At 41.0% G+C, this 26,099-nt stretch overlaps 1 long non-coding RNA gene across 1 annotated transcript in view; it reads right to left on the reverse strand.

Annotated features, from left to right (window-relative positions):
• Nucleotides 1-9,895: 9,895 nt before the first annotated feature.
• LOC120324601 overlaps nt 9,896-26,099 on the reverse strand; it is a 76,672-nt gene continuing 60,468 nt past the window's right edge. Inside the window, exons 2-3 of the long non-coding RNA XR_005566040.1 lie at nt 16,737-16,824; nt 9,896-10,509 (exon numbers count right to left, since the gene is read on the reverse strand). This is a non-coding gene — a long non-coding RNA (uncharacterized LOC120324601). The remainder of the gene's footprint in view (nt 10,510-16,736; nt 16,825-26,099) is intronic.

A 26,099-nucleotide genomic window follows, 5' to 3' on the forward strand; every position in this document is an offset into this window, starting at 1 on the left:
AGTGGAAAAATCTGAAATTACATTCAAAGAACAGAAACAGTGGGTTTGACCACCTGTGTTCACAACATCTATATAGCATCAATGAGACAAGTATAATTATGGTTTTTTACTCTCATATTCCACAGAGACTTAATACTTCCCAGCTTCACCTACTACATACATGGAGAGAATGAATACTTACAAAGCATTCTTGAAATCACAGAGACAAAAAGAATCACAAAAATATTAGTTTGCAATTTTTTGGAGCAGTGAATGACACTGCAGCAATCCTAGCATGACCACGCACTCACAGACCTCTTGGTGACCGGAGGACTGTGCTGTTTAAACTACCAATTATCTTGCTACAGCTCCTGAATGGCACCATTTTGTTGTTAGAATGAACAAAGGATGCCTACGAGGGAGTGAAATGTAAGGTGCTGAGAGGAAAGTTTTCTGTGTCGTGCTGGGGGAATGTGGGCAGCATGGCTAACATGACAGGACATGATGAATGATGTTACACGAAGAGAGGCTGGGCCAGATGTGTGCATGCAGTGAACGTCTGTCCTCGATGAGCTGGGTAATTTAATGGGAGTGAGCAAAGAAAAGCTGCTTTCTGTAACAGGATTTCATTCCCCTTTCTTTGTCAGGACCTTTCATTTAGAAATGCTACTCTTGTAGCAATTATGGCCATGGGTTACACTGTGTTGACCCATTTTGACACGAGGCTAACACAGTGGAACACCTTCATCTGCAGGCAGAAGTGATTGTTCTCCCTTCAAATCAAACCCCCAGGAACCAAGTTTGCTGTTGACGAAATGATCATCACCTAAATTGTTGACAATTAGCATAAGCAAATTTGACTCTAGGTATACACTGCAAATTCACTGAAACTGGTATTAGGTATTCAGAAACAATGCACAATTAAAAGTGTCTTGATTGATCTTTTAGGATTGACTCTAAAAACCAAGAAAAAAAAGAAGTTTCATCTAAAGACAAAAAAAAAGTTTCATTACATTTGTGGAATTAAAAGAAAAATTGTTTATGCAAAATTCTGATAAATAAATTACTTTAATCAAGAATTTTGCCCACCTCTGATTAGCAATGCTATATCACTGAAGTCTTTTATAAGTAGATAATATTCAGTTCCAGAACACAGCTAACATCTTACTCTGCTGACTATCTGGATGTATTATTGAAGGCAATATGTAGAGAGGTTAAAGTGTTAATCAGTTAGAATTTATTCAGTCATCACAGCACTTCTAACACCAGTTGCCAGAAAAGAAATAAGGGAAACTAATGAAGTTTCCTCTGAGTAGAGATTTTCTTTACTCTGTAGTTTTCTGTCTTAGCTAATGAGACACACAGAAACACATGACTATAGTAAGGTCTTTTTTGTGTAGTTTTGCACTGAAATCTCCTGTGTTTGCATCTTCCTGTACTGAGAAAGCTTTTTTGTTATGTTACAGGCTATCCCCAGCACTGTTGAGAGATGGCCTCATGCAAAGAGATGTTAGGGGTGGGTGGGGTCAGCACCACTGTAATGTAACATTGCAGCCCATAGTGGTGAAACATCAACGTTAGACGCAGCAAAGCAAAATGTAGACAGTCTGTGGTTTTAGACTAAAGAAAAGTGTATGTACAACTTGCAAAGCATTCTGCAGCTTGCTGGTGATCAGATCTCTAGAAGAACAGTATTTTTGTACAGCTAAACACTATATAAAGTGAGTGATTAAGTGTTTTTCAGGTGTTTTTTTTCCTTTTGACTGACAAAATTTCAAGCAGATTAACAACAAAATTAATTAATGTAAACTTTATGTGACTCTTCATTGACTGTCAAGGATAACTAAGATAATAGACCCACCAGATAAATAAGCATGTTCCCCTGCTGAACCCATTTTTTATCTCAGTGTATTACAGTGAGTTGTCCTTTCAGTGGATGTTTGGTGAGGAATCATGTTTTTCCGAGGCCCTTTTTAAGACAGACAAAAATGAATTGGTCCCCCTTTACTGATCTACATAAGGCAATTTATCTAAACGTTGTAATGTAGTCATATATAAAAGTTATGGCAAGTCCTTCACTGCTTAAACCATGTAGCGATTAACTATATTTGTGTATTTATTTCAACATGCTAGAGATGTCAGTCATGGGACTTACTTAAAAGTGCATCAACAACTCCCTTTTCCAGGCAATTATATTTAAGAAGTCTTTAATTTTGTTGTACCTAGAAGTAATCACAAAAAGAAATATGTCTTTAACAATGTATGAAAATGGTTTGGATATATTAAAGTTACATCTAAGCACGAAATTAAAACAAAACCTGTCATAAGAACAGGATTTTATTATGAAACGCTCATAAGCAGCTTTGTATTTTAGTACTTTTATATGGGCATATAAATGTCAGCAGTTTTCTTTCTATATTTTTTCTCTTCTCTGGGTCACTGGGAGAGTAACAAGAAAGCAGAATCTGGCCTTTAGCATACAGTCTTACCATTTCCCATGGAGCACATAGTGATCTAAAATGCACAATAAAACACACATTAAATGATTGTCATGGAGTGAATGTCATGATTGTTACAAGATCCAGATCCATTATACTGGAGAGCAAGTGCAGCATTAGATGTTCACAGTCCACACCAATTGCAGGGATATCTTGTGTTAGCATTTGTTGGCATTGCTTCAGGAGGAGTTTGTGTGAGATAGTCAGAGCCATCAGCTCAGAAGAGTTTCTGCCAGCCCTGGAATTCGATCCTCCTCCCAGTCCTTACATCACCCCTCAGAGCTGAGAAAGCTAAAACTCATCCAAACTGGTATTTTCTTATGCCAGCTGGCAAAAGTGGCCAAGCAGAGCACCAAGGACTATAGTGGCCTTCCTAAAAGGGACAGGACAACTTGCAGCCCTCAGTGTACTAGCAAGGTCTGAGGAGTGAGCTCATCAAGGTTCAGTCCCTAGTCTTTCTGGCCCTCTTTCATACTGGAATAACAGCAATCTGATAGGAATGGGAATAAAGTAAAATCAACAAACTTTTGCAAGATTTTGAAGTGACAGTATCACTGGTGGATGGATGATGATGCAAAAGGGTGGTGGTGTTTTAGAGGCGCTAAGTGATCCACCCAGTGGTCAGGCACACCACCAGCAGTCATACATAATGAGGCAAAAATGCAATTTTGGAAATACCTAAGTATGTTGGCCCTTGACAAATACTATGTATGGGGGCTTTTTTTTGGTCTTAGAAGTAAATAATGTATGTTTTATAACCATCAAAAAAAATTTTTTTTTTTGCTTTCCCTCTTCAGATCATCACAAGAAGAAATGACAGATAACTACTGTCCAATTAAATAGACTGATTGATGCTTTTAACATTGATATTCTTTTTTTCTCCCCTTTGCATTTGGAAACCATAGAGAAGAAATAGCAGCTATGCAACTTCAAAGCACTTTCTAGCACTGGATGTCATTAGGAATATTACAGCTGTTCTTCCTACTGTGATGACTCTGGCTCTCACATGCAGCATGCTCTAAACAACAGTAAGCAGGAGGTGGATGATAGTTTACTCATTTTAAGTTTTGGTATAAGTATATACCAGAAGGTATGTGCCTTCCAATTTGATCTCAGTGTCTGCTGGCCTTGCTCACAGCACAACCATGAGAGCCTTGACCCAACCAAGATGCTTTACTGGTTCATGGACTGAACATGTAAACCACCAGGAAGGGGTGGGTGTGTGCTTTGGTGGGTGCCACGAAGAGTCCCGAGCAAGGTAGAACTGCAGGATGGCAGAGCAGCTCTAACCAGTGTGATTGGATCCATCCTGAGCCTTTGCTGCCAGGGACCAAAAATTACAGCATTTCAGGAGGAGTTATTTAGTTTATCTGCTACAGGAACAGTGACATGAGGAGACTTTATGTCCAGAACGTCCAGGACATCATACCTTCAGCTTCATTTCTGTGTTAGATTGTCAAGCACCCTGATGTAACTGGGTGTATGGTTTGTATAGAAAAACTCCCTTCCCAGACAAAAATGGCACTACTGGTCACTCATACTAGTATAAGGCCAAGGCAGGTATTAGTCGCTCAGTATCTTGTTTGTCATCTCTCTTGCTAATCATCAAAATTTTACCCTCCTAAACATATCAGTCCTCTTCTTCCCATAGCAGGCCATCATCCTGCATTGCTTTTGCAGAATCATGGAATATCTTGAAGAGACTCACAAAGATGGTTGTGTCCAACTCCTGATGTGAGCATAAGCCAGACTCTTCTGCGAAAGACAGAAGTACTAGATCCACCTGTATTCCTTCTGGTTATTCCCCTCTCACATCCCTCACAGGGCACACCATGTATATGCTGATTCAGTACAATACACAATGCTACCAAGGGAGCAGAGTGACAGGAATGAGATGTCTTGGTACCAAACTGGGACATTCCCTTTCTGGGAACGCTCAAGGCCTGATAAGTTTGCATTTCCTCTGCACAGAGACAAACTCCCCCAGTGAGAGAAGCAGTTTAGCCAGGGCTTGCCATTATTAGTTAGTATTGTCTGACACTGAACGCATTGTTATCAGGCCTCTAAGGTATCACATTTGATGGGCACAATTCACACTTCTCAGAACCATTATTCCAAGCTTCCTGCCAGCTCCTTAGTTTACTCAGGCTTCATATTTCCAAGGTTATTTTTGCAGTGACAAAGGCTGGAAATGTAAGGCCAGATTCTTTGCCAGAAAGAACTGGCACAGTTCCACTGTCTGTGCCCTGGGGCACTGTGGGGAAGCTGACGGGCTTGGGGAAAGCCACGGCTGCCCCAATTTCTCTGCTGCAATTTCTCTTTTACTTTACCATTGTAGCCAGGTGGGTGTTGGGCTTCTCTTCACTCAGGCTCCATGATCCAGCCTCTGCTGTACTACCAGACCTCCAAGTTTAATATCCACAGGCAGAATCTTGCAAATGAGAATCATGCATCAGGTGATAACATTTTATTGAAGGTGGGTAAATATAGGGTCCAAGACACAAAGTATCATGAGCCACAAACTGAAGAGAAGGTAGGGAAGCTAAACAGGAGACAAACACACTGGTCTGTACTTCAAAGTCAAGAAATAAGGACATTCTTTCAAAACAGATTATGAGTATGGAAAATTAACTACAACAAAGAAAATGTGAAGGTAGTATTTTCAGGATTGTATTTGTTTAATGGACTGCATATGGTATATATTAAAATAGTACTAAGCAATTCTTCTGTAGTTAGAGATAGGTCAGGTTTTTTCATTGTAAACACTAATTTCAGGGCATATAGTTAAGCCACGTAAATCCCTGACAGTTTAAGCTTGTGATAGAACTGCTGCTCCTGGGTGTGGTTTCTCTTCCCCTGTCCAAGACTATCCAAACCAGCTATGTTGTTTTTACTCAGAACAATGAGCACAAAGAAGTGGTTTTGGGGATTAATCCAAATATTGCCAATTTTCCCTTTAATGAGGAAGAGAAGGATTTAAAATAGAATGGGAATTTCGGAACAAGTTCTTGCTCTAAGAAGATCCACTACTTGCAATGGATGAGGATCAACTCACTTTCTTAGTTATTTCCAAGGTGGAGTTCTGTCAGCATCTGGCATTGTTAGTGGGATATTACTGGAATACACACAGTGAAGAGCTTAGTCCAATGAGGATATCAGGTCCCAAAGACACTAGTGTAGCTTTCCACTTCAAGGTCTGTACAGTGCAGATTATGCTGCTGAACAGTAGCAACAGATCTTGCCTACACATGGAGTTATTCCTCCAAAATCATGTCTGGATCTTCCCTATTCCAGAAAAAAAAAGTGTGTTTGATGCTGTGCTTAAGTCATTTTCACTGTAAATTAAAATAACTGAAAGGAAGTTTTATTCTACAGTGAGACCATGAACAGTGTTCTTTAAATATCTTTTGCATTATAAAGTCTCATCCTACCACAATCTAGCTCTAAATCGCAGATAATATTGTATTTATAAAGTGTACACTCTCAAGGGATGAGAAATATTGCCCAAAATGCCATCCAAATGTGGAAAATGTAATATTTACACTGGATAGGTGCCATCCTTGTCTGGTAGGCTAATGGATCAGAAAAAAATTGTCTGTGAAAAGACAACTGTGGGAGTGGCTGGGAGTCCAGCAGTTTCTTTTTCCCTCCCTCCCTTTTTAACAAAATTGTTTCTTGGTGTTGTGGTTTAAATCAAATTTTAAGAAGTCCATTATGATGCATCTGTTTAAAATATCAGGGGGAAGCACAATTCAATAACACTAAAAGTACAAAAGCAAGAGTTGTCAATTAATACTGTCTCCCCTGCTTAACTTACTGCCTCTCGTGTTGAAGCACCATTGACATACAGTTTCACATCTTCTAAAATGTGTCATGATCTGTAAATAGCCAGTTGTACTTTTGAATGTCTTCCCATGCCCTTGCATCATCCAGATCAGAGCTGGTGGTCTTACATACATTATTCCAACTTTGTTCATTTCAAGTTAATATTTTAGTTGAGTTATGCTGTAGTTACAGGAAATCAAAATGTTATACAGCTATTTGTCTTTTTGGCAGTTTACACTTAGCATTGCCATTTATATTACCTGGAGAAAAACCCCCAGATAACCCATGCAAATCATTTGTAGAGGAGCTAATTTCTATTTCTTCTAAAGCCAATTTTAAATCTCCTCCATATGGCTGATACAAAGTATTATGAGGCAGTTGATGAAAACGTGGCTCCAATGAAGTCAGTGAGTTTTGTGTCAGACTTCAGGAGAGCCAAGATTTCATCCATTATCTCTTTCTGTAGCATAGGGACCAGCTGTATTACAGTAAAAAAAAAAATATAAAAAAAAAATCCAACACCAAAAGGCTGAAGCTATTAATCAACCTAGAAAGATCTGGTTAATGTATTGCAAGGTAGGCCTCTGTTGGATGGGGCGCGCCTTTAAATTCTGCAAGCACTTAAAGAAACCCTGCCAAAAAATTTGACACATGTGCAGCCCCAGTCCCCCAGCCCAGACAATATCCATCCTGTCTGCTGCAACCATTGTGGTCCTCTGTAACTGGGCTTTCCTTCCTCACCCTTTGAGGCCCTTCTGACAGGCAGGCTGCAAACCTCCCTAGGCAGGACTCCAGCTTTTGCTTGTCGCGGCTGGAATTGCAAGGCAATGTCGCATACTGAAAGCAGCGGGGATGAAGCTGGATGTAAACAACGGGAGTTCCAGTCTTGTGCAATGCAGAGCCAGACATTTGCCCATCGAGCCTTTATTGTCTCTATTTAAACACAACCAATAGTTGTCTGTTGTATCTTTCTTTTTTAAATTTTAGATCCCATTAGGCTGATATAAAAATTCCGTTGTCAAAGCAATGCTGCATAGTCAAAACCACCCACCACAAATTAGAATGCTAAATTTAGGAATAAAAAGTTTCTCTTAGCACTGAAACCCAGAACCCACACACATAAGCACGTATGCCGATGTATGGCTGTAAACTCCAGGGCACAAATGGAAGTATTCACTCAGTGTACAAGTACATGTACTTGCTCAGGCTGAGAGCAGCACAAAATAGCAAACAGCTGATCGAACAGATGACAGAGTTATGTTTTTAACACCATATTTAAAAATAAAGGTGGTGTGGCTCTGCACACCATAGCCTAAAGAAAGAATTCCTAGGAATGTTTCAAAAAATCCTACAAATATTAGAATTGATTCTGAAGAGTCTTTCAGTAATGTAAACTAACACCAAACACCTTCATTTCACTTTAAAACTCTTCAAAGTTATGAAGGTGTGCACACACCTTAGCCACATGTATGTGGAATTCTGTAATGCTTTGCTGACCTTTTAATTCATATATAAGTTCAAAGCTTTGATCACAGTGCTGCTACACTTTCTGTTTGCATTTTTGCAGTCTTTACATTATATTTGGTGACAGAAGACTGAAAATTTCATTAGAGAGAAAAGAAAATCATTATTTAGCTTTCATTGAAAACTTGTGTATTTCCATAGCTGGTGTAGAGCTTGGATTTTAAAAAAAATGAAGTAGATAATGGGATGTGGTCACTTTCTTCTGCTTAAAAAGTACAACTTCTTTCTGTGAGTATTAGTAACTGCAGTCACTACTGTAAAATTATTACAGATTTACAGAAAAATCTGAGATGGAAGAAAAGCAAAGGTTTTGCTATTTTTTCAAATGTATTTTATTTCTGTATTTTTTCAGTAAATATATATATGAATTACACAGTAGTATCCTCATTGTCTTAATCAGAGGTGATGAACGTAAGGGTATATAAAACATTACAAGGTTTGAATCAGTGAGATAAATATACATTTTAAGACTGTATGGTCTGCACATGCATACAGAACTAGCCAATAATGCACAAAAAGAAGTACCTATTTTTAGAAACCAATCTTAATTCAAGACAGCCGAGCTAAATCAAGCACTGCTCTACACTATACCTACAACTTTCCCATTCATTTAGACGACTCAAAAGAAAACACTCTTACTGTTTTTCTTTGTAACTGCCTTAATACACAGTGTATAGATCCAAAGGCACTGAAGTGCAGTTTACTTACAGAGTTGCTGGAATTTCTTCTAAACTAACTTAATGGTAATTTTTTTCCCTTACTGAGAACAAAGCTCGTTGTTCCTGCTCATATACCGTCTGTTTTTCAGCCAGTTTTTCCCTAAGGGTCCCTCACTGCCCGCTCCCCGCCGGGGCTGCTCCGGCTGCACTTCAGCGGGCAGCAGCCCAGGCTCAAAGACAAGCCAGGCTGAGGCAGCGAGTCACTATTTTTCATACAGTGGTTGGCCTTGAACATCAGCCTTGCAACATGGGAATCAGCTATCCTCTTCTCCTGAAGAAAACGAAACTTAAAATATTTTCAACCCACAATTTCCGTGTTTTATTACTATTTTATCATCCTCGCTCCCCACTCCCTCCTTCCCTACCCCCACTTGCCCCCCGCCCCGCCTGCGTTAAGTTTCGGGCAGCTCTGCCAAGCGGCTCCATGTGACGACAGCGTGGTCGCTTCCTTCCCGGCCCAGCCGCAGGTAAATCCCGGAGGAGCCCCACGGGACGGACATCCCGAGGGGGAAAAGCAACGCCGCGAGCACCTGGCATCGCCACCTCGCCTGCTCCCTCAGTGCCCGCACCCCGCACCCGGGCGCTGCCGGCGCCCAAACCAGTCCGGACACAAGCGCATCCCTTTCCCAGGAGCACGGACAGCCGGCACAGCATAGGGGGAGCGCGGCAGCGGCGGCAGCCCATCCCGTCCCGTCCCGTCCCGCCCCGTCCCGGCCGTGTGCGGCGGTGCTCGCCCGCTTCCCGTCCCGGCCGTGCCTTCTCCCTGCGCGGCACCGACGGCGATGGAAAGGTTGAACTTACTTGGCTCCTGCGGCGGCCCCCGGAGGCGCGGGGGGCGAGCACTCTCCGCCGCCTCGCTCGCCCCCGGCACTGCACCCCCTGCCCCTGCCCCGGGCGCGGGGGAGCCGCGGCGGCGGCGCGGCCGAAGCCGCCGGGAGCCCGCCCCGCCGCTGCCTGCCCCGCCAGGCGCCTTCCAGCCCGGCTCTACCCGCGCTGTTTTCCTCGCACCATTTTTTTTAATCTTTTTTTTTTTTTTTTTTTTTTTTTTTTTTTGATTTGCAAGAAGACGCCAAAACCCCCGTGCGAGGCTCGTTGCTGGGGGCGGCGCGGGGGTCGCGGCGCGGGGCCCGCCGCATTCCCGCTCCCACAGCGCCGCCTGGCGGCCCCGCCGCGCCCGTCCCCGCGGCCCGCCGGGAACACGCGGGGATCGCCGTAAATGAGCCCCCCGTGACCCATATTCGGTTCAAGTGCAATCTTTATCTTTCTTCCCACCCCCTTCCATCTTTTTTTGTTTCTCCCCCCACCCCCCCCGGTTCCTCTTTCAAGCCCACTCCACGCTGCCGCGCTATTACATGCTAATTTAATTTTACTATGGACGATATTTTCAGCATTTGCTGAGGACAGTAAATTTTGTAGTTTATGTTATTTCACTTTTTATGACTTTTTAACACTTAATAAAATTTTATTAGAGCACTTTTGTGTTTACAAGGCCACAAAACTCTTGGCAGGTTGTCAGAAGTCCTTTTTATTATGATCCTACTGATATACTGCGAGTAATGAAATAATCATGTCCAGAAATGTATCAAAGGCCAGAGGGATTATCCAATTTAATGGCTCTACAGATGCGCTGTGAGGGATACGGACAGGCAACGCGTCGACAGGCTAAAAGGCATGTGCGAGGCGAAGGCAGCCCTGCTTAATTTCTTTCCCATTGCAGGCTGGTGCTGTGTTGTCCTGGAGGCTCCGGGCTCAGTCAGGTGACTCCCAGAGTTTTCACGAAAAATGGATTCATTCTGGTGCAAAAAGCTCTTTTCTTTTTATTCTTAGGTGTGCATCTAGCGCTGACGTGCTTGCTCTAGTGTTTCCAGTGCTTGCGACACTCAGCGAAACACAATTTATGGAAAACACCCGATGTCATCGTGCCATTGTGCAGCAAACAGTGGCTCTGGGCATTATGGTTTAGTCTTGCAGCCAGAAAATAAATAAATAGAAAAAAGAAAGACCAAAATAAACAAACATTAAAAAAAAATCAGAAGCAAAACAAGCTGGGGAGATCAAATACAAGTGAGAGATTTTAGAGTATTCTGTGTTTTGCTTTTGTCTTAGCAAGGGCAGGGTTGTGGGAGCTCTCTCATTTGTGCATGTGCTCTTCTCCCACAATGGGCTGTTTTTCTTCACTGCTGTGGTGCTATAGCCTAAGATCCTGCAGCTATTTTTAAGGCAATTTCCTTTTATTTTAAATAATTGTTCCTTTAACATATGTTGTTAAACTCATTCTTGCGTCAAAAGGAGGCGATTATACTTCCTGACCCTGCAAGCAAGGTGGGTGGCTTTGTTTTATAATTAAATTTTCTGTGTTCAATTTCATATTTTTCTTTCTCTGCTGTTTCCTAAAGACCATGCCAAAAAACATAAAAGGTAGCAATAACATCAGGAACACTTCAATGCCAGTTTTATCTCTTTAACACAAATTGTTCCAAACTTTCAAGCTTCACAGGGATACTAGATAGATATTCTTTCACAATTTTACAATTAATTGTTTAATTCCCCGTGATTCTAACCCTACCCCATTAAAGTCTGCAAAAAGAACATATCTCATAATTTCCAAAGTAGGAGGAGGACTTTTTTCCTCCAGCACAAACATGTACCATATTCTAAGGTATTTTATGATACTGCCAATAGGGATTTCTATTAAAGAAAACAGACACTATCTGTGTAGTTTTAAAATATGCTTGAATAATTTCAAGGACTTCAGAAATGGACCTGAAGACAAGTGATCAAAGAATTTATCTTCAAAATCATTACAATATATTAGTGGACCACATGTTTGTATATTTATTCATATTGTGAATCTGCCTCATTCTGGAAGAGTGCCTCCAAAATCAATGGGGCTTCTGGAGGAGTTAAAGTAACATACAATGTTTGTAAATATGGCAGAATCTGGCCCAGGAGAAGTAATATAAATCATTAAATGCAGTTTAGCTTCAGGACAGAAGTTTTGTTTTTCCAGAACAATATCATCTACTGTAAATCACATTTTTACAGGTCAAGGTCAATTTAAACTTCTTAAACCTTTAACAGCAATCAAACTGGAAACCTGCAGAATGAAATGATGTGGTAAAAGAAGTGATGGACTGGAAACTGTTAACTTTGTAAGAGGAGTGGTTGCTATTGTTCTTTTGAGAGAAAGGGCAAACTTGGAAATGCTTTGAGTATAAATATGTAAACATGCCACACATCATTTAATCAATGAAGCATCTAACTAATTTAACCCTTTCCCAGGGGCTTAAGTTTTTTCCTGGAGCATCAGAAAAGGCCTGAGAAAGCTGTTCCCACCATCACGGAAACAGAAACAGGCAGGATTCAGTAACTGGGCCTGGGCTGGTGCCTACAGGAGGTGTGCAAGGCTGACAAGCTAGTCCTGGCTGAAAGAGAACAACCGTGGTGGAATAATTCAAGGGAGCAGCATGACTAGGGATGGCCCTGTCCCCAGCATGCACCAATGTCACCCCCAGGAGAGGTCCCTCAGACCCCAACAGGCACTGTCAGGGCAGTTATGTGAGTTGAGACCCTCCCCTCCACCAAGGATGGCCAGCAGATGGTACAGGAGGAACGTTGGCCGATGGAGAAACCTGTGGATGTTCTGTTCCTGTATTTACACATTAACCCCTGTTTATGGCCCAGTCATTCTCTTCAACAGCCCATCAAGCAGGTGCACTAGTGAAACGCAGCGTACTCTTGGCGCACAGTATCTTGCCAAATCTACTGATGCTCTGGTGAACATGAGAAGATACATATTAATTATTTTAACGGGCATAACCCTACACCTATTCAAGTCAGTGGAAATTATGTCATTGTTCACAATGAGACTAAAAGTGCAGTCATGACTAATTAGTTATTAATAGGCAGTTGCCTACAAACTTTGTAACAACATCATATTATCAAAGCACAAAGCTGGACTACAGTATGCTATAGAGTGATGTATGAACAATAGTAGTTTAACAATTTATTTACATGCAACATGCCAACAGCATGAAAATCAACCCAGAAGTCTTTAACTAAAGAGGAGAAGATGTTCTGTAAAAGCCATTTGTGTCTTAGCCACAGAACTCCTATGGATAAGAGTGGGATTTGTGCAGCTAAATCCCATTCAATTTTCTGAAAACAAATTTGAGGTTTCTGAAACCAGAAAACTGAGTACACTCTTCTGAAATCTATTAAAGGGACCTCAATCAGGTCTTTAATTTTTCTTTTTGCAAAACTGCTGACAAAACAAGCAATAGGTACTTTTTTGGGGCTGTTTGTTGCTTTTATTTTTTGATTGGCAAATCACTTGCTTGTTGAAAGCTGCCATTTCCCAAATCAGGAGAAAATGTAACAAAAATTAAGGGTCCCTCAAAGCAATGAAAACATTTCCAGGGCGTTTGGTTGTTATTAATTGAGAAGGAAGACCTGGTTCCTATAGATTAGATATTAACATAGTCCCCTGGTATTCAGGAGACAATAAGACAATGCCTTCTCTGTAAACTAGAGCGTGGACTGGAGCCCACATCTGCCACATCCCAAATGAGTGCCTAATGCCTAGGTGATGGGGTCTTTCAAGATAGGTCTTCCAGTGAGGCCACTCCAGGGAGCTCATAGGAAGAGAGAAAACAAAAGCAAAGTTTAATTAACCTGTCTCATGAATTTTTAATAAAATTCCTGAAGTTTGGGGAGTTGTGGCTTCTGAGAAAGGCTGGAGCTCCTGGTTAGGTCATTCAAATTGAGAAAAACACACATTCCTATCAAAACTCTATCCTTTTCTTTCCCATGTAATTATCTGCTGCAAAGATTACTATGCTGCAGATGTATAAAAGAATAAAAGTACATGAAGATAATGATATAAACTTAAAGTATATAAAAATAAGAGAGTTGAAGTGCTACCTATATTGTAGTTTTATTATAGTTTAATGGACATACGCCAATGAGTATTGCACCTCTGTGTCCAAACTGATAGATGTACCCTATAAAAGCTTCCCTCAGAAAAAGTCAGATAAGTCAAACTCAGTAGAAAAATAGCTGTACTTTCTGCAGCTATAGATTATTCAATCAATGAAAGTCCTATCTAACTCAATACTATCCACATCCTTGGGTTTACTTTCTGAACTCTCATCTGAAGTACAAACTGGCTCCCCCAGTTTCCTCTGATGAGTGCAGTAACTTGGAAAGCCCAGAAACCCTTCTTGGGAAGTAAGCAGCAGGTCCAGATCATGGGTTTTATAGCATTTACAGTTCTTGAAACAGAGCTTGGGATTTGCTTTCTTGCTTAGGAACTTAGTTATTTTTTATAATGCAATGTCATTTAAGTTCTTAAGCTGAGTGGTAGTTATGCAATCATTTCACCTTTTTCTATTATTTTAGCTTAGTCCCATTTTTCTTCTCCTTTATTTTCACTCCATATATATATATATTTATATATATACATGTCTCTATCATTGTTAGTTCTCAAGAGAATGTTAGAATTTCTTTTACTGTCTCTTTCCTGGCAACTTACAGAGACAACTTTACTAATGATAATCATCGCAGTAGAGAAACAGAGTCTAACATGACCACCTTGAAACATCCAACTCAGAATAACTATGAGGAATCCAAGGTGCAATTCTTAGCTGGAGGAATTATGATCAGCAAACACAACTAGACAACTTCCCACCTTATACTGGAAAATCCTACAAACTTCTGTACTTATCCTGCTGACCTTTTAGTGATTAGGGGCTGTTATGTTATTTAACACCCCTGTATCTACCCTGTGCCTTCTGCACATGAAGCATGGGCACAAGAAAAAACATGGCAAGGGTGCTCCCAGAGCCACTGGGAAATCTCTGGCTGCCCAGGTGCTGCTGTGGTTACTTTCGCAAGGCAGCACCTTGCAACTTGCTGAGGACAGGATTATCTTTATAACCAATTTCCAGAGGAGAAATTGTCTTGAAGGTGTTTAGGTCCCTAGGGAAATCCCTCTAGCTGCTCTGTTCTCACAGAATCTGCATGATTTCTATTTCATCTTTACCTGCCTGAAATATCCTGGTGAGTTTAAACGATATCTCCAAGGTTTTGCAGATTTGAGCGGCAAATGAGGAAGATGAATTTGTGCCCCTCAGGTAACCAGAGTAGCCCTTGAGCACAGATGGTAAGGCATCATGAAATCTCTGTCAGCAAACCGCCCTTACCTTCCTGTGTAAAACATGGTGTGGCAGGGAATGACCCCCCGTGGAAAGGATACGTAACACCCGAGTCTCACGGGCAAGTGGGTGCCAGGAGCAGCTATGGCAGAGGGATTAATCTGGGGTGTCACATGTGGCCCAGCATGATGCCGGTGTCAAGGAGTTAGAGCATTCAGGAGCAGCAACTGCATAGCAGGCCATGCATGGGAAAGCCTGGGCCAATGGTTTTCCTCTCCCTTTTGCTCTGGGATGGAGAGGAAGCTACGTTTTCCTCTGGGTGGCTGGGGACAATTTCAAACATTATCTTTTTGACTCAAATTCTGCCTTTAAGAGAGCATTACGGAGACTGTCTGCAGCACACCCTGGCCTCTCAGATCACATTGCTTTCTTCTCTCTCCTTGCATAGTCCCAGCCATGCTGCTGGGAAGTTTGCAGCGAAGAGGGAGGGCTAATACAACTTGAATGCTTTCTTCTCTCTCTTGATCTGTGTGTATTGCTTTCCTGATGCACTCTGAGGCAAAGGTGAGGAGATATTTATATCTCCCATGTCAATGAGAATTACCAGGATCTTAAAATACCATTTAGAAGTACTGAAACAACGAACGCGTTACGCTGGCAGTAGCTCTTTAAAGGTTTCTCATATAAATAAAGACTGTCTCCAAGAAGAGTCCCATACATAATATTACACAGTAATCATTAGCTTAAAAAATTATTACAAACAAAATAAAATTCAACACAGATGGATTTGGGCTATGTGACCATTCAAAGCTTATTAAAATGACAAACTTGAAGAAGCTGGAATGCTTAAAACTCAGCACTTGTTCATGTGCTAGTTTGATTTAAAGAAGACTCCAGAGGCTTTCTTGAATTACATATTATCATATGTTATATTTTCATGAATTATTCCCCAGACTTCAATGCTGGCCAAATATCACCAACACTAGGCCCCAGGTCCCTCCCTCTGTGTGATCTGGCTTGTCACAGAAGATTCAAACCTGACAGTCTTTCCTCTCACATCCATACTCTTGGCAACTCTTTATTTCCCGCGGCGAATTCTAGGGCCCTGTCTTCACTCACGCTTAAAAAAAGATGTGGTTTGCAATGCTCTAATACTTCTACTAATGCAGCAGTTTCTTGGGATGTAGCATAAGTTTGGGGCCTTTTCTCTTGGCTTGAAGGTGTGTTAGGGCATGTCTGCACTGCAGCCTGTTCAGTGCAGTCCTGCAGCAGTGCCTGAGCTGATGCCCCACTGCCCCGTCTCGCTGCTATGGCTCCTCTACAGGGCAATGCCACTCCTGCTGTGTGAATGTGGTGATGTCCAAATAAGCAGTGCCTGTTGTGGGAATGGGAGTCAAACAGGAGGGATAGGGAGCCAGAAGGGGAATGAAAGCTACAAAGAAGGGTTTTGGTCTTCCTTCACCACAAAGTCTATAAAGGAAGTCTAGCTCGAATAATGTGCAGGGATCTGGTCAGTTTTTAGACTAGTTGCAATGAGTCTTCTGTGAGCAGAAGTTTTATCAATTCATCCAGCAGGACAACTTTGCACATCAGGTTGCTATGATTTAAGTGACACCCTTTTTATCACAATGACATTGAACCAACCTGAAAAATGTTTCAAGATACTAAATCCTTCAAGCTTGATATTTGGAATGGAGTCCTCTTTCAAAATTGGAATTCTCCCATCATTGATGACATCTTTGTATTATGGAGTCTCTTATCTTTCATTCTAATAATATTGCACAGACCTGTCTTTGTGACACACTGAAGACCTGTGATAAAGTGATGCAGTGAATTTTCTCACTGATATGTAAGAAAGAAATGCCTCCTGCACAGCTTCTGTTCTTTTTTCCCCCCATAAATTCTATAAATCCTACTACAAAACTGAAGATAATTCGAACCAGATAAACTTTTTATCAGATATCAGATATTTTAAAGACAGTGACAATATCACAGGATGAAGGTGGTCATAAAGGCATATCAAATATAATACTTACTTTTAAAGTGTCTGAATAATTAAATTATATTTTGTTCACATTATTCACACGTCTTCACTGCTTCAAGTTGTTACCATCAGCCATTCCCCTGTAGGTTAACATTATGTTATGGTGATTGTATGTCAGTTTAACAGCACATTCTTTTAAAAATATCAGCAGAACCAGGCAGGACCTGACCCACTGCCCATGGAAAATCAGTGACACTTTTAAAGCCTCTTAGTTGGTTGGTCTCACAGTAAATATTAGTAAGGGATATGAAGATAAGTGCTGCTTTCCTGAAAGCTTTGTACAGTTCTCTGTGTACTCCCCATGTAAACCTGTTCTTACCAAGTCAGTAGGTCTGTTTACATGCCTCATGTAAGATACACAAAGTAGGATGCTCTGTGAAGAGAGAGATCTCTAAAAATTCCTACAAGTACTATAAGAAACATACATTGACATCAAAGCAGCACCTCTTGTACTTAATAATCAGTTCAGACTGTGGAGAGAGAGAAGAGGGTCCATTTTTAGTGTTAATCTATTTAAAAATGTTTTTAGTTGGTAATACACCTGGGGGGATCACCCTGTATTATAGATCTTGCTGCAAATGCTCCAGATGTATAATTTAACCAAAATATCAAATATCTTTTACTACAGCCCAGTTAGCCTCTGTAAACTGAATGATTGCTTAGGAGACTCCTCACAAGATGAACTTCTGGCAGTGGATATATAAACACACTTTGTGGTCTGAGCCTTTTTCCACTAACTTACTTTGGTTTTGGTGCAGTTAAAAATAAGAGAGGGGAGGGTGGAAGGGTCAGCTGCTTTCCGACATCTAAAATCTTTATCAGTACCAGCAACCCCTCGGCTGGTGTCAGTGATTTGTGGTATTGTTGTTTATCTGTGTATCACTCACTCGGACGCAGTGTTTAGATCCAAAGGTCTCAAGACCATTTGCAATCTCTTCCAGGCTTGCTGTACCAGACAGGGCAGACATCTGGCTGTCAGTTATAATTGCATCCTGCACCAGAAGTTGTTTTTAAATACTTCTGATTCCCTTTGAACACCGAGCTGTGATGCACAACAGTTTCAAGCCATTACTGCAAGAAGCAAAGTCAATCCATGACTTCAGTTGAGTTTGAGACAAGATTTATGAGAGATGGTGGGGAGAGGGGCCATTTTACAAAAGGGTGGCTGTTTGAGCCTGCTTGGGTTTTAATGATACAGCAGTTTCCTTTCCAGCCCGTACAACTTATTCTTTGAACGCTGACAGAAATAGTCAGAAATATATTTGTGGTGTTGCCATGTTTACTGTTTCCTGTTGTCTTTCTTTGGAAGTATTTTAACAGAAATTAGGACTTCACATAAAAACCCCACAGGCTCTTGGATGAAAGGATTAACTATTAGGCTTCCTTCTCACTCTAACATGGTGGACTGTGATTTAAACCCTACAGACTCATGACAGGATATGATGCCAATTAAAAGCTCGAAACCTAATTTTTTGACAGAATAATCACATAATCCCCTTTCTATTATCTGGCTAAAGGATTATTGACAGCACCTTTATTTTTCAGCCCAAATCTTGGATTTATTAGGCTAACAAACTGCTCTTGTTTAAATTATACAGGCCAATGAATATTGTTGAATGTCCAGGCGCAGGGCTGCATTCAATATTGTAAAGGGATGTTTTTCCCCTGGTAATTGTCACACTGGGTCAAGAATGCACAGAAATGTAAGTGGACAGCTGGTTTTGGTTGAAAGCAGAGCTCTGATTTGCTGTTTAATACCAAATCAATTATAAAGTAATTTAATAACAAATCTTATAAAGTAAAACACTGCAGTAAAAAATTCAGCTGGAATTTCTTCTAAGATCTGAATTCAGTTTTCACGGAATACATAGGAAGGTCAATGAAAAAATGTTACTGGAATATACAAAAGAAAGAGGTTAAGCTCTGCCTCTCCGAGTTGCCAGTCGTGATTTCTTGAGCCCAAAAGTGATCTTGTCAAGACAAGAGTTCTGGTGAGATAGACTATGCTGTTGCACTGGTGGAAGTGGACTATCCCTCCCTGCTTTGACACCTGATCTGACACCAGTGAAGAGTCCAAGGGCCGGTATTTTCCATTCAGTTCAGCGCCTGGTGAACTGTTGTCTATATTGCATATGGGTTTTCCCTAGAAAAGTTTCACATTTACATGCATTTTGTGAAGCTGTGTCTGAAATGAGGAGGAATCTCTCTTTTTCTGTCACATATATGCTCACACAAACTGGAGCCTGCCATTTCCCTAATCACTAAAATCCCTTCTCCCCACGTGTAAGTTGTTAACCTTCATTACATCCCTAGGGAGACATACACTAAGCAGAGGTCTGTTAAAATGAAAATAACCATCCCTCCAAATTGCCAAATCATCGTATTAAAAAGTCCCCTTCTTATAAAGCAGGGTTTATCATTTGCAGTGCCAGGCTAATTTCTGCTAAGAATTGAATGTAATTATTTCTGCTATACAGCTTTATTTTAAAAAATATTTCATTGGCTTCTGCAGCAACACAGCAGCACATATTGTGTTAAATCTGGCTAGAGTTTTAAGATGAAGATATGCCTTGCTGTTATTAGAAAATTCATATGGAGGCTGGTCTCACATGTATATATACATTGTTTTCTTTGAGCTTCAAGGTTAATTTTTACCCTGTGTGTTTTCCAGATGCACATAGGATTTTCCCCTCATTTCCTGTCTCATTCCTAATCTAAAATCTATTGCCATTTCATAATAATTAAAAAAAGAGCAGGGCTGTTGAGTGAGCAGAGGAACTCCGGTGCTGTCGGGTGTGCTGGCCGTTCTGAACCACCATTTTCTTGCTGTTACATGTGGACTGCAAAATGGTGGTTTCTATGATTTTGATGAACAGGGACCTGCATTACACTCATCGTGCACGCTCATTGTGTGGTCATGAAAAATACCCTCACCCCGGCTAAAAAAAGGCCATCTCTCGCCAGTGCTTGCCTTTGTGCCTGCTTCCCTGTGCTTTCACAGCCCTCGGTCGCCTCAGGACTGCTCGTAATTCCTCTGTAAGACCTACAAAACCACTAAATGCTAATTTCTAATTTAGAGTTTCTCAGGAGTATCCACAGTGCTGTGTGCATGACGTACAACCCAAATGCTAAGAGGACAAAATCACAGTAATTTTGTGTCTTGTGTGTTTATTAATAGAGGACCAAATGTCACACAGGTCTCAGGACCAGTTTGTACAGAGAATGAATGTTTTGCTTGTGAATAAATGGTCCCTCCAGATCAAGGTTGAGGTCATTGGCAAGATCTAGGCATAAGCTCATTCTTAAGCTATGTGCATATGCGAATAAAGGAATTTATACTTGACTGTTAGTATCGGTCTTCCATAAGAGATGTGTTCAGCCTCATTTTTTTTAAACAGTTGGATACAAACAGTTTATTCCACACTTCAGCGTAAATATGTTGCTGGCAAAATAGCAGCCAAAGCAGGCAGTGACCTTGGGCTACCACCAGCTAGCTATCAGAGAGCACCGCAAGAGAGGGTTAGGGAAATGCTAACGAAATGGAAATTGCTTGTGATTACCCGCAGCAGGATGAGCATCCTCTTTTGCCCGTGAAGAAACAATTTCCTTTCACCCAGGTACGCAGCTACTGTAGCACGTTAGAGAAAGCAGCTTCACAGCGTGCGGGTAACCAGGGACGGTACACAAATACACTTGTAGCTGAGAATCTATGTGTAGTTTCCCCCATACAAAATAGATCCACAGCAACTGTATTTATGGTCTGCACAACAATATTATTTTTCTCTCTTTGGATTGTAAGGGTTGTAAATAGAAAAAAGGAATGACTAAGCTATTAAATCTAGGAATAACAAGGCTCTTAAAGCCAGGTTTATTGTACCGGGGTAGGTAAAAGCTTTACGTTTTTTGATACGCGGGTGTTAAATATCCTGTCTGCGCCAGGATTCCCGCTCAAGTGCTATTTATTTCTCTGAATCTCTGGGAAAAGAGGAGCGGGCAGATGTCCTTAAACTGCGGGCACCACCTGGCGGCTGCGCGGGCCGGGCCGGGGATGGGGCCGGGGATGGGGCCGGGGCTCGGGATCCCCCCGGGTGCTCGCCGCCCACAGCCCCCGCGCGGGCGGAGGTGGGCTTGTATTGTGAAGAAAATGAAATGAAACGGTCCCTAGTGTTTTGATTTTACTGACTTCTAAGCTCTCAAGCCAAGTGTTATCCAATTTTCCCCACACAATCTGTTTGGAGAGCTAGCAGTGCATTTCAAAATGGCTTATTTTGATGACATGGTCATAATTCTAAATAATTTGATTTCCAAATATACCCATCATATGGTGGTCTTGCCAGAAAATCGTTCTATTGAAAGACTTCTGTCTTAAGATTTAAACTAAATAAAGGAGAAACGATTACATGATCCCAGCACCTTTCTAGGGGAAGGGGGTGGATTATGATATGTTTACTGGGAAAAAAGATAAACAAAGAAAATATTTTCCAAACCCAAAAGCTTCTTTCTGAGGGTCATGAACTGGAGACATTATGGGTACTGTCAAGAATCTAAAGAGGAAATGAAACATAGCGCTTGCTCCTTCTGAATGTGTGCATGTGTTTTCTTTCCTTGATGGCTGGAGGAGCCTGCATTCTAACAAGGTTTCGCAGTGCACTAGAAAACGCAGAAATATGGCATAATCCCCTGGTTCCTTCAAATCAAAAATCAGAGAGTGTTCTTAACATACAAGAACTCTGCATGTGTGTGTGTGTGTGTGTGTGTATTAGCTTGTAACTGCAAAGCAGAACTTCCATGTATGTATGGTGGAATTTAAATCTTCAGCCTTCAATAAAATTGTATTCTGTAATAAAACTGCTGCACCTTGACTCCAGACTACACTGAATCCCAAATTAAACACCCCATTTACTCTATTGTAACATGCAGAAAGGTTTGCTAGAGTGAACACTATTACAGACAAGGAAAGGCATATTATCATTCTCTTTACCTTCTGTACATATGACAGCAACACCTAAACAGCCCCTGTGAGTCATATTTTTCTCTAGTTTCTGGCTCCTCTTCCAAGAAAGAATTGATGAAGGGAAAAGGTGGATTGAAATGTGATAGTTAATTTTGCATTGCTCCCTTAATTATTTAGCAAGACAGACAGACAGCTCCAGCAGTTTAAAAGGAAGCAGGTAGCATATTTTACTACAAAATGTCTTCCTGGATTTCATGAATAACTCAGTGTCATAAATAGAAACAGCTGGCACGCTGAAGGCTGTGTAGATTTCTTTATGCATTATATATAATGTAGATGCTTCCCACATAATGCACATGGACTATCTCCTTCATATCAATGTTTGTAACTCACAAATACTGTAAATAATATACCAGGGATATGAAATTAGGGGACTTGAACTTGTTAATCCGGGTTATATATTTAAATGCCATTGTTTAGTGGCCATTTGTCTATTGTTTAAAGGTCTAACTATTTCAGATGCGTGCTGTTCTCGGGTGATAATTTCCTGTCTTTTTCTAGGAAAGTCTTTATAGAATTTTGATGGTTTTGTTGAGATTATTAAATTAGAAATGGGAGTTCACTGAGGGTAACAGGAGGAGAGAAAGACTACTAGTGCTGCTTTGTCACGTCATGCGACGCTCAGGGGAGCCCAGCACGCCGTTTCTTGGGCTGGGCTGAAGGCTTTCAGCTGTGCTCTGAGAGGAGCTACCCTCTAGTGGACTCATTGTGAATTTTATTCCCTTTTTCATGCCCCATCCTAGTCTTCGTTTATTAAATACAAGGTACCTTCTCTAAGGATATTCTCAGCTATTAACCTTCATGCATGAGACAGGAGCTGAAAGTTAATAAAGAAAGTATTTCTAATCAACTGTGGTGATCTGAAGCACGGAGAAGTCACACAAGTAAGCCAAGAATGTGAATCCTCAGACTTCTCACAGCTGAGGTTAATCTGAAAGGAGTTACAAGTTTGAAGTTTTTTTAGATCATATGTCTAAAGCGAACGAGGAGGGCTCCATTCCCAGACATCTGATGTAAACCCTTTGAGCCTTGGGAATTTTGACTCCAGATGCAGGTTCCAGCTCTGCAGATGATCCTTATCTTTAATGGGACCAACTCAAACAACCACACATAGATTTGTTGCCATTGCAAAGGACCCAAAAAAAGAAGTTGGCTCTCAGCCTGTAGCTTTGGGGGAATTAATTCCTTAAGCACAAGTAGACTGAGCTTCGCTCACCTCTATTTAAAAGTGGAGTAGCCTAGGAAAAAGAAACAGGGTTTCAACAGTGAATTTGAAAGATGAAGAATAAAGAATGTGTCTGAATTTCAAGTTTTCCTGGGCCCATACAGGGCATTGTTCACAGCATTGCTGGGCTAGAGACTTTATTAACATCTACTGTAAGTCTTGTTCTTAGGGATCAGATTTCTGGAGCCTGAGACCAGTTACGATACATCAGAGAAAGCCTCATAATAGGAAGCTTTATTGCCTTCTGCTAAGTGAGCCAAAGTCAGGGGCTTTCCCTTGTAAGCATAAGGCTGGGAAGGGGGAAGGGGGGTGGGAGGCTTTTTTTTCTTTTTGCCTGATGTGTTTCATCCTTCCCCACCTCCAACATCAAAGTGTTTGCTAGGGCAAGTCAGCCCTGTGATTCTGGAGCTGTGTATTTCCCCTCTCCCAGTAGTTTCCATGCCCATTTCCTATGCCCCAGCTGCCAGAGCACTAACCCTCTGCTGCTTTAATCACTCCATTAATCAAGCCTTTGCAGTGATCAGCACACTAGCTCTCACTGCCACAAGGAAGCCTGTTACTTCTTCAGGACACATAATCTCCCGCTAGCCCTCCAAGGATTTTTACTCAACTGAGCCATATTGATCCACCAGCTAAAAAGGGTATTTCACTCCATTTTGAATTAGCTGTGTTTTTAACATAATGTAGCTCACATAAGTCACAATTCAAGCCAATTATGGGCACTATGAAGGTGAAAAGAAACAATCATTTTGTAGCTAAGCTTCACAGATGCTGTGATTTCATTAAACAGACAAACACTGTCATCAAATCAAAGATCAGCAGATACAAACAAGTAATTTCTACTGGCTCCTAGAGAGCCATGATTGCATCCCCATGGACACGGGCTGGAGGGGGGGCTAGAGGGGCTGTCATATACAAAGGCATGTACATAGGCAGTCTCCAGTCCAGGCAGAGCGGTTTATCAACTACTATTTTGTACTGGAGAGTGCCAAAAGATGGCAGATCCTATTATGCTAGGAGACTTTGAAAAATTTAAAATGCATCCATAGAACAAAAGTTCACAAGCCACAAACAGAGCAAAAATAAATTAAAGGAAAGTTTAGTAACCTTCAATGGCCTCTCACACTTCTGACTCTTGCAAGGGGAACAGTGTAGTACTTGAAAATTATTTTGCAGTACCTTTTGTAGACCAAAGACTGGGCATTCTTCTGACTTGCAGGATAAGGATCTCATTTCCAAAGGTTAAGGGGAAACAGGGAGATTCCTGTGTGCTCAGGGAAGGTGCAGCTCCTGCCTGGTGTGAGGTGGGGCAAGGCTTGTCTACCAGTAGCTCTGACTGCCTTTGCTAGGAAACGTCTCTTCCCATGCATTTGTCCTCCAGCATGCCTTGCCCTTTCCTGAGCCATCCATTTCTGAAGCCAGGAAAATCAGGGAAAGCAAAGAAAGAAAAAAACCAAAACCCTGGAGGTGCACTAGAAAATACTCTCATCACTACCACCCTCATTCCAGCAACATACGAGAGTGAAGGTACAAGGCTGGGATGTGAAAATAACGGCAGAGAGAAAATGAGCTTGGGGTTTGAGAATCCTAGCCTACTGAGAAGGACAAAATCCTTGTAGTTGTGACAAAAGATCCAGCCAAGGGCAGTTTCTGAAGGAGCAGAGACTGAAAGAAGCGGAAGTGAGACCAGTCTGCTCGCTGATGACAATGGGGGGGCACAGAAAGCAAGCATGTTGCTATTCGTCAGCTCTAAATCTTTAAAGCATAAGCACACTTGAAAATTTTCAATGTCCAGTTTAGGTAGCTATTAATTCCCTTCCAAAATCCAGACCTGAATTCTGCAGCTTGGACAAGAACTGGGCAAAGCACTTGTCTCACACGAAGGCACACAGGCTCAAGTGTGCACAAGCACACACACTCTTGGGGTGGACATCTGCAAAAAGATCAGCAGCAAATAGAAATTATACACCCAGAGCACTTTCTGCATACAAACACTGATGCCACAAAATAAGTACAATAGTTTTGCAGAATTGTTTCATTGAAGTATTTACTTTCCTGTTTGCTGTGACTGCATGTTTAGGCTTTTCTTTCTGTATATTAATGCTTGTTTTCCTATTTAAGTTCTCCAGCTCTTGTTTTGTAAATGTGCATCAAATCCAAATGACATGTTTGTATGTGTATACTCGATGAACAACACAAATTATTTATCCCTTGGGATACAGGACTTGAAAATGCAGATGGTCTTGATACAGTCTGATAAGAATGTAAACAGGAAAATATCTTTGTTGACTTATTTCTTAGTAATTAGTAATAATTAGTTATTGTCTGGAAATTCATTATACTATGTCATAAACCTTGTAACAAACAATAGCTAAATGAAATTAACTTTGATTTTCCTAGGATTACTAAAGATAACATCAAATAACTTCCTTAGCAAAACAAGAAAAGCTCCATTTCCATTTTTTTTTTTGTTTTTTTTTGGTCTACGTCAAAGTTAAGGCAAAAATCAAGATCATGAAAAGATTCCCATAATTTTATCTTGCCCCCTCACTTCTATGGTTTTCTAATCAGGCTATTAAATTGTATTTTTTAAAGTGCAATTTTTTTTTAATGTTGCATGCTTCAAATTGGCACTGTCAATAGATGTCAATGTTAGATCTGTTGAGCAGTTTTAGTTCTGAAATTATTTCTCTTTCTCACCACTTGGACCAATTATTTCCGCATTCTGCTTCCCTGTTTCAGCTGAGGAAACAAAACAAAGTCTTTCCCTCTGTCATTGTTCCATAGGCTGTTTAGATTCCAGATAGTCAGATCTATCTCTTGTAATAACAGCAATTTTTCAAGAATGTTTCAATTAATGGATTAATATTGGCAAGAAATCAGTAGTTGAGCTGTATTTGGCTTTAGTAATACTTTCTTGTATAATGCTAATCCTTTCCCTCACTTCTAGTGTGAGGTACTCAAAAAGTTACTGTGAAGGTCGGCACATATAGCTGTCCTCATGTCAGGGCAAATCGAATGCAAAAATGATCACAGGGAGAATACACAAAAGGATTTGAGTGTGGCTGAAATAGTGAAAATGAATCTTTCTCTTTCAGCCCTTTCTGCAGAGCTGT

The sequence above is a fragment of the Pipra filicauda genome, unplaced genomic scaffold, assembly GCF_003945595.2.
Source record: "Pipra filicauda isolate LSUMZ 115617 unplaced genomic scaffold, ASM394559v2 scaffold5_size6683894_pilon, whole genome shotgun sequence".
In the NCBI taxonomy this organism is placed as follows: domain Eukaryota; kingdom Metazoa; phylum Chordata; class Aves; order Passeriformes; family Pipridae; genus Pipra; species Pipra filicauda.